Below are 8,879 nucleotides of genomic sequence, written 5' to 3'. Positions count from 1 at the left end.
GGAAGGGGGGGAAGAGGAAGGAGGAGAAGGGGAGAGGGAAGAGGAGGGGGAAGAGGAGGAAGGAGAAGGGAAAGGGGAGGAGGAAGGAGAAGGGAAAGGGGAAGAGGAAGAAGGAGAAGAGGGGGAAGAGGAGGAAGGAGAAGGGAAAGGGGAGGAGGAAGGGGAGGAAGGAGAAAGGGAGGGGGAAGAGGAAGGAGAAGGGGAGGTAGAAGAGGAGGAAGGGGAAGAGGAGGAAGGGGAGGAAGGAGAAGGGGAGGGGGAAGAGGAGGAAGGAGAAGGGGAGGAGGAAGGAGAAGGGGAAGGGGAGGAGGAAGGAGAAGGGGAAATGGAGGGGAAAGAGGAGGAAGGAGAAGGGGAGGGGCTTTCTGAAAAGCTTTCTGAAAAGCTACTGCTATGAAAAGCTCCTGAAAAAGCTACCGCTCATCTAATGGTATCTGGCTAGGGAAACTAGGAATCAGCAAATGCAAGATACACTGTTCCTTCTTCCCCAAAGAACCTTTCAGAGAGGATGACCTGCCCATTAAGAACTTTCACACATCACTTCATTTAATCTTCACAACTCCTGAGAAATGGACATTGTCTCCTACCATATAAATGAAGAAACACTCAAACTGGGTAATACATTTTATGATAACCAGTCACAATTCATTTTCGTGGATATTTCCAGGCTTTACTTTGGGGTGATTTCTATTAATATCTGCCCTAATAACAGTTTTCTAAAGGTGTTACCCAGCTGGTTTCATCTCCTGGGGGCCCTCTTGGTGCTCTGCAGTGCAGGGTCTGGGTGGTCCCAGGGACTTCTCAGTACCCTGCATTCTAGCACTCAGCATCCACATCAAGATGGCTTATGCTCCCGCTCACTAGCCTGTGAGGGTCTGGAAAAATGGGACTCTCTTTTTTCTGTGATGTCTGGACCCCAGCACGCTGCCTGGCAAATAGTGGTCATCACAAAAGAGGATGTTGTCCCCAAGCTCCTGCTCTAGGCCAGATCTGGCTTGGTGCAGACTATGGAGAACACAGATGACTCAGGCATGGGTCCTAGGAATCTTCTGTTCCAAGTGCAGTGGGGGCACCAAGAGAAAAGAGTGCCCATGTTAGCCCCTAGGCTCTTCCTATGGGATGGAGAGGTGGGAGGCCCATTCTCAGTTCCCTGTTCCATTGCAGACCAGACTTGCTGATCTGTCCACAAGGGAGTGCCTGGGAACCCCTTGTAACCAGTGTAGGGCCATTTTCCCCAGCCTGCTGACCCAGAGTCAAGGCTGGAGAAGGGTTTGCAGGCGGAAAGATGCTGACCTTTCACCCTGCCATCCCATCCCAACCCCAGTCCACTAGGCTTCACATGTGTTCTATACTTGGGAGTCACAGGGGCCAAAGGCCTGAGACCCCACCCTACCCCAGACTGGCTAAGACAGCTCTCAATTCCTGGCTCCCCAACTTGGTCTCTGACCTGAAGCAGAGCACTGGACTCTGGGCTATTTCTTCATACACAAAGTGGGCACATCTTTCTAATCAGTTAATGGTCAACGGTGTCCCCAAGGATAGTGATGGCTTACATAGAAACCCTCATTCCTGGAGATTCCAGACCATTCTCAAGTCTACAGCCACAGCAAGAAGGAGTCTGATACTCTGATTCTGTGACATAAGCCCCACCAATTGTTAATGCAAGTTTTTATTTGGCTGTATACACAATTTAAGCTATTAAAATTTGTACAGTATTTAAAAATTAAATAATACTCTGAAACTGAGTGAAAAAAATTGGGGTGGACGGGATGTTGATTGCTGCTGAGACCAAACTGGTTCTACTCATTCCCAAAGTGAACTCTTCTCCAGGGCCCAGGAGCCCATTTGTCCTGCTCTGGGGTTTGGGCATCCTCGGTTTCCACCTTTGCGCTGCTCTCCTGACCTATTGACCATGCTGGAAGTTTTCCCTCACTTACTCCTCACTGCCCAATTCCCCTCTCACACACCCCCACCCCATTTTCTGCTTCCTGGCAATCCAGAAAAGATAGCTTATCTATTAAGAGCTTCCCAGATTGGTGTTCTTGAGTTAGGGGAGAAGAGGAATTGGTGATGGGGAGGACAGCACTGTAAGGAGTGGGAGGAAAGTATTCTCTGGAAAAAAGGCATTCCCTGAGCAAAACATTTGTATAACTTAAAGTTGCATAGTTGTTAATCAAGGAGCTCCTCAGGCCTTTCATATGTTAACATGCTGGGTGACTCTCCAAGATGGGAAATTAGTGGGCTCTGTTTCCTAGGTTAATTTCACTACATATCCCCAGTAAAATCCTCAGGACACAACTAATTCTTCGTTCCCCTCATTGCAATCTGACTGGCTCTGGCCTGCTCAGATCCCTCCATCTTCTAGTGGAAAAAGCACCACTGTCTTCATTATCACCAGATCCAGCTGCTTTGTAGTTAGAGGTAGTTTCCATCCTGCCTGATCATATTGTGTTTATACCCTTAGATAACTTCCCTCCTCCCAGAGTCAATTCAAATATTTATCCCACCTCAAAAACAGCCCAGATTGACCCCTGGGAACTTCCAGGAAAGCAATGAAGAGAGGGGTAAAATGCTCTAGGCCAAGAACTCCCAGCCTGCAGGCCTCAAAACCCTTGGAGGCTGTAGTTTTGGTCACATCCGTGAGTCTTTTTGAGAGCACACTGCTCCTGATACTTGGACTGCTGCACTCCAAATTACTCCACAACCAACCCCATGCTTTATGGCAATGGCAGTGGAGGAGAACAGACCACTTGATTCTCCTGATGGAGATTTTCTCTTTTCTCCCCGTCAAGTCTGGATTTTCATCTCCAGGGTAACAAGGTACAGGAAGGGCAATCAATTGCTGCTGCAGCCAGTAATAACCAAGCCAAGCCAATTTACGGAAGGCCACAGGAAGCTTCTTTGAGCACTATGGGTAAAATCTATGTAGACCCACAACAGTGTTTTCCCCGCTGGACCTGGTGATGCCAGTCGGAGGGAAAACAGGTGAGTGCAGCCTGAACTGAAACACTGTCTATCCTGAACCCTCATCAGTCCACACCTAAGTGACTAAAGTCAGGAGACTTCATGCTGCTAAAGTCAGGGGACTTCATGCTGCTAATGTCAGGGGACTTCATACTGCTCAGATCAGTGGCTCCCAAGTCGACCTCCACTCTGAAAATGGCATTGGGAAGGGGTCTGTCTGCCGACTCGGCTCCTGCTGTATATTTGGGAGTCACACAGACACATCTGCTACCTCTAGCGTCCCTCAAGAGCTTGCTGCTGCACAAATACAAAATCAAGTTATCCTGGTTTCTCAGTGTCTTTCCTGATGCTGTTTTAGATGAATAGTGATTGCTTGCTTTGCCCAGCTTCAGGGCACTGTGCTCCTAGGACTAGTGGCCACAACCTTGTCCTTCTTGAAGGCCTGCAGGAAGCCCTTGGGACATGAGTACTTCCACTGTCTAGTGCTCTTGAACTGGTTATTTTAGGGAGATAGGGTGTGTCCAGCTGTGGGCTGGTCTCTGTGGGGCTGTGACAGTTCAACGTGACAATAAAGGCACTCAAGTGTTAAGGGGTTCTCTGTGCCAGGGGTGCCTGGTGGCAGAGGCTGAGATAGATGGGCGCCACCTCAGCAGAGGCTGAGATAGATGCCCTGCCTGACCTGTGCTCTCTAGCCACTCCCTCATCCATCTGAAGCATGTGGGTTGAAGCGGGAGGCAAGTAAGGCTATCCATGCACAAGGCTGCCCCTCTCTGTGGTCTGACAGGAGTGCATGTCTCTTTATTTTTATTTCTTTTTTCATTATTATACTTTAAGCTCTGGGATACATATGCAGAATGTGCAGGTTTGTTACATAGGTATATATGTGTTACGGTGGTTTACCACACCCATCAACCTGTCATCTAGGTTTTAAGCCCTGAATGCATAAGGTATTTTTCCTAATGTTACCCCTCTCCTTACCCCCACTCCCCGATAGGCCCCAGTGTGTGATGTTCCCCTCCCTATGTCCATGTGTTCTCATTGTTCAACTCCCACTTATGAGTGAGAACATGTAGTGATTGTTCTTCTGTTCCTGTGTTAGTTTGCTGAGAATGATAGCTTCCAGCTTTATCCATGTCCCTAAAAAAGGATATTAACTCATTCTTTTTTATGGCTGCATAGTATTCCATGGTGTATCTGTGCCACATTTTCTTTATCCAGTCTATGATGGGCATTTGGGTTGGTTCCATGTCTTTGCTATTGCAAATAGTGCTGCAATAAACATACATGTGCATGTGTCTTTATAGCAGAATGATTTATACTCCTTTGGGTATAAACCCAGTAATGGGATTGCTGGGTCAAATGGTATTACTGGTTCTAGATTTTTGAGGAATCACCACACTGTCTTCCACAATGTTTGAACTAATTTACATTCCCACCAACAGTGTAAAAGCGTTCCTATTTCTCCACGTCCTCTCCAGCATCTGTTGTGTCCTGGTGTAGACACTCGAGGGAATCTCCTGGTCTGTGGGTTGCAAAAACTGTGACAAAAGCATAGTATCTGGGCTGGATAGTACTGTCCCTCATGGCACAGTCCCTCACGGCTTCCCTTGGCTAGGGGAGGGAGTTCCCCAGTCCCTTGAGCTTCCCTGGGAGGCAATGCCCCACCCTGCTTCTGATCACCTTCCATGGGCTGCACCCAGTGTCTAACCAGTCCCAGTGAGATAAACCGAGTACCTCAGTTGGAAATACAGAAATCACCCGCCTTCTGCATTGGACTCGCTGGGAGCTGCAGACTGGAGCTGTTCCTATTCGGCCATCTCTCCAGATCCCCTTTGTTTTTATTTCTATTTCTTTTTTTCTTGCCCACTCTTTTGTCTCCTTTATCTGGCACTCCACTTTCCACAAAAGAACCATGCCTTCTTCAGACGATCCTAGTATAAATATCTCTCAGTGTCTCACCTGCCCTTAACACATCGTCTTTTCAATATAAACATACGAAAGGAATCTCTCTTCCTCTTTCTGGGCTCCTGTACTCAAAGGTCCATGAATTCCACCATCTACTTGAAACTAAGCAGAGCTGGGGCTAGGAGGAGACACAGTGCTGAAGTGCTAGTGACTTTGTTTAAAGCCCTGGGGTCCAGCTGAGTTGCAAGCCAGCTGATCCCTTGGGAAGTCTGGCTGTATGAATCAATAAATGTTCCATTTTTACTTTAAAGAGAAAAAGTTGACAGAGGGAGAATGAAAGGAAATGGGCCCTTTATAACAATACAACCATCACTATGTAGAGATTACAATCCTCTAAAGAAGTCCTGCCTTAGGGGGCCTGGTCTAGGGACCTTTTGCCACTCATCAATCCAGAGGGGGCTCACTGAGTGACAGCTCTCCAGTGGAAGCACAGTTGGGGGTGCTGACTGGCACTACAGTTGGGGCCTGGCAGCATGATGAAGCAGGAAAGCAAAGCTGGCCTCTAGTACCAAATCCACATCCTAGGAAGGAACTCCACTTCTGGGTCTAATGGCAGAAGCTCAGACTAAGAGGTAATACTGTTTGCCCAGAGTTAACAGCAGACTCCAAACAAGTCATCAGAAATGTGGAAGTAGGAAAGTGAAGTTGAAGATGATGAAGGATTGGGACGCTCCCCTACCCATAAATGCATCAAGACCCCGAAGGCAGAATCCAGGGAAGGGTACTTGGAAAGAATGGCGGCCACAAGCTCTGCTTCCAGAGACCACAGCTCTGGATTAGGAATTAGAACAGGATTCTGGCTCCATAAAGGTAAGCATCTAATAGCAAGAAAGGGTTCCATGCTTTGGAGAAAGACCTGGGAATGAGAAAGGATGCAATATAGGAATAGCAGGTTTGTTACATAGGTATATATGTGCCATGGTGGTTTACCGTACCCATCAACCTGTCATCTAGGTTTTAAGCCCTGAATGCATAAGGTATTTTTCCTAATGCTACCCCTCTCCTTACCTCCACTCCCCGATAGGCCCCAGTGTGTGATGTTCCCCTCCCTATGTCCATGTGTTCTCATTGTTCAACTCCCACTTATGAGTGAGAACATATAGTGATTGGTGACCAAAAGCAGGAGTCCAGTTCTGAATCTGGCACCATTGGGAGAAGAGTCACTTGACTCCAAGTATAATGCAAGTGGGGTCCAGTTCAAATAAACAATGAGGATGATTCACTCCAAGAGCAGAGACAGTTTGGAAATCGCATGCCAGGACCACTCAGGTCGGGTTTAAAGTATGAGTTTGTCTGGGTCAGCCTTGCCCCTTTTAGCTGACTTAACATACCCCCTCTCTGGCCAGCACACCACTGAGCTGCCAGCCCCACTGTGTCAATGACATCACTCAACAGAGCCTTCTTGACTTGCTCCCCAAATGCTCTTGTGTCAGTTTAGTTCCCACCCCATTGCTGCTTCCTCGTTCCATCCGCTATCCTGAACAATTCAAGGTTTGCTCTTTACTCCATAAAGTCTTGCCCCCTTGGCTGCTTCCTTGACTTGGATCTTCTCTTCCATTTCTCTCTGCACCAAGTGTTTCCTGTGGTGACTAAACACACAGACGTGGGAGGTGTAATAATTAAAGAAAGGAAAGAAACATGAAGGGTGGCTTGATGGTTAACAAGGACAGGTTTATTTTAGAAAACAAACCTTGGCCGGGCGCGGTGGCTCACCTGTAATGCCCCAGCACTTTGGGAGGCACCGAGACGGGGCCGGATCACGAGGTCAGGAGAATCGAGTACCCATCCTGGCCTAACACGGTGAAACGCCCCATCTATACTAAAAATAGCAAAAACTAGCCGCCGGGCCCGAAGTGGTCAGGCGCTTGTAGTCCTACTCCGAAGGCTGAGGCAGATGGCGTAAACCCGGGAGGTGGAGGCTTGGCAGTGAGCGAGATCCGGCCAACTGCACTCCAGTCCGGGCGACATAGCGAGACCTCTGCCTCAAAAAAAAAAAAAAAAAAAAAAAAAGAAAAACAAACCTGGGAGGGGGTTTTGGCCAAGTTAGGTTAGAGCCCCACTTTCTTACAGGCTAAGAGCTTTTAAGGATTCAGGGTGGGAGAGTTTATTAGAGGCTTGGACTGCTTTTGTGTTTCTTTGTTGTGCTTATTAGGGAGGGAGAGTCGTGTGTTTGTTTTCATACATCCTTCTGCAACTGCAGGCATACCACCGAGTCTGCTTTTAGCTTCCCTATCTTAGTGGACCTGAAAGGAAAGGAATGTGCTTATTAAGGCCCACTGTTTTACTGGGGCCCATTGTATGACAGTGAAGTTTGGTAGTTACCCAAGAGAATTTCCTCCTACCTCCCTCTGTGCCTGAGCTGTTTTATCTGTGTTTTACTGTCTGCTCTTTTTGGCTGTTTGTAATCAGAAGAGAAGTGATTCCCTTGAAATGCATGAGGCTAGAAAGGGAGCTAGAACTTAAAGTGGTGGTGTTTGTCCAAGATGACAGTGTTCCTGCTCTGTCGGGGGGATCAGTGGGCCCCGACTTAGCGGGGGTGTTGGAAGGCAGAGAATGGGATGTAGCAGGGTCTGAAGAGTTCTTTCCTCCACCCAGCCATTCTCCAGGCTTAGGCATTCCCGAGTACAGTTGGGAAGGGGAAACATTGAAGGAAGTAAGGTTTCTAAATTTGTCATCGGGATAGAACTAGGGAAATACTCTCTCCCGACTGATCTTTATTGGTTAGATAGGCTGCCCTACAAATTTGTATAGAGTTAAACACAGGGGAATGGGTTCTGATAGCATATCTCTGATTTTTCCTGAGGAAGTGGTGCTAACTCTTAGTAGTGAGTCTGAAGGAATATTTAGGTAGGATTATTTTCTGTGTTCCCTGCTGCCAAGGTGCTACCTGGCTGTTTCTCTTTTGCTTGGAGACCTTTATTGCTGAGTTCTTCTCCACTCCACTCCCACTTTTCCTTTTCCTCCTGCTTCTAATTCTGCATTTGCTCAAAAAGTTTAATAACTATTAAAATGTTTACTCCGCCCTGTTTTTCATACTTCCTCCTTTACCCACTTCTGCCTTCTCCCAAGCAAACCAACTAGTGTTAAAATAATAATAATCTTTCTTATCTGTCTCCTAATCACACGGAAACCTGAATTTTTGACCTTTGTTTTTACAGTGTTGGGATTATATTTTCACTTCTGCTTCTTGCTTTTCACATGTAATTGAACATAGGAGAAGTGCTTCCAAGTCATTGCTGTAAACCAGAATCCATTCTTTAATGTGTGAAATATTTTGGGGTAAGTGTTTCAACACTTCACTGCTGCCTGCTTGTTTGAGCACACACTGTGTTTCCTGCGTGGAACCACTGCCCAGGGGTGCCAGAACATCTTTTGCACACTCCTCGCCTGCCACTGAGCTTCGTTCCTTGGATTCTGTCCCTAGGAGAGGGCTGGCTGAGTTTGTTTTTGTTTGGTTTTGTAGGTAGATATTGACATTACTTTCCAAAACAGCTGTAGCAATTGTCAATCCCAGTGGCAACATTTGGGAGTATAATTTTTTCCCAGATGGGACCATGAGCCTAGTTTTGCAGCACTTGGGTTGATGGGGCCTGATAAAAATGCATTACACAAAAATGACTCGTTCATTAGGATTTCACAGAAAACCCTAAAGGGCATCCAGAATGCTGTTTAAACCAACACATACCAGCATTACCTTGGGAATAAGGCATTAAGCACATTCTTGACCTATTTGTAGGCGCAAGGATCACATTCATTCCACTCTCATAAACAGCTAAATAAACTCACTATACAGTTAAACTTTACTCTTAAGCAACTTTCATCATAACTATTGCTATTGTTTTATTTTTTATTTTTTTTTAGAGACAAGGTCTCACTCTGACACCGAGGCTGGAGCGCAGCGGTGTGATCATAGCTCACTATAACCTCGACCGTGAGATCCTGAGCTCAAG

The 8,879-nt window shown here is 46.9% G+C and overlaps 1 long non-coding RNA gene across 1 annotated transcript; it reads left to right on the top strand.

The window, feature by feature from the left end:
* The first annotated feature begins 4,754 nt into the window (after positions 1–4,754).
* Positions 4,755–8,831, top strand: LOC108529805 (uncharacterized). The gene is made up of 3 exons (XR_001885686.1): positions 4,755–5,739; positions 8,088–8,208; positions 8,791–8,831. It is a non-coding gene; the product is annotated as an uncharacterized LOC108529805 (long non-coding RNA).
* Positions 8,832–8,879: the final 48 nt, after the last annotated feature.

This window comes from Rhinopithecus bieti, unplaced genomic scaffold, assembly GCF_001698545.2.
Source record: "Rhinopithecus bieti isolate Rb0 unplaced genomic scaffold, ASM169854v2 scaffold_7528, whole genome shotgun sequence".
NCBI lineage: Eukaryota > Metazoa > Chordata > Mammalia > Primates > Cercopithecidae > Rhinopithecus > Rhinopithecus bieti.
Note: the sequence above shows the minus strand (reverse complement) of the source record. Positions and strands in the feature narration are given on the sequence as shown.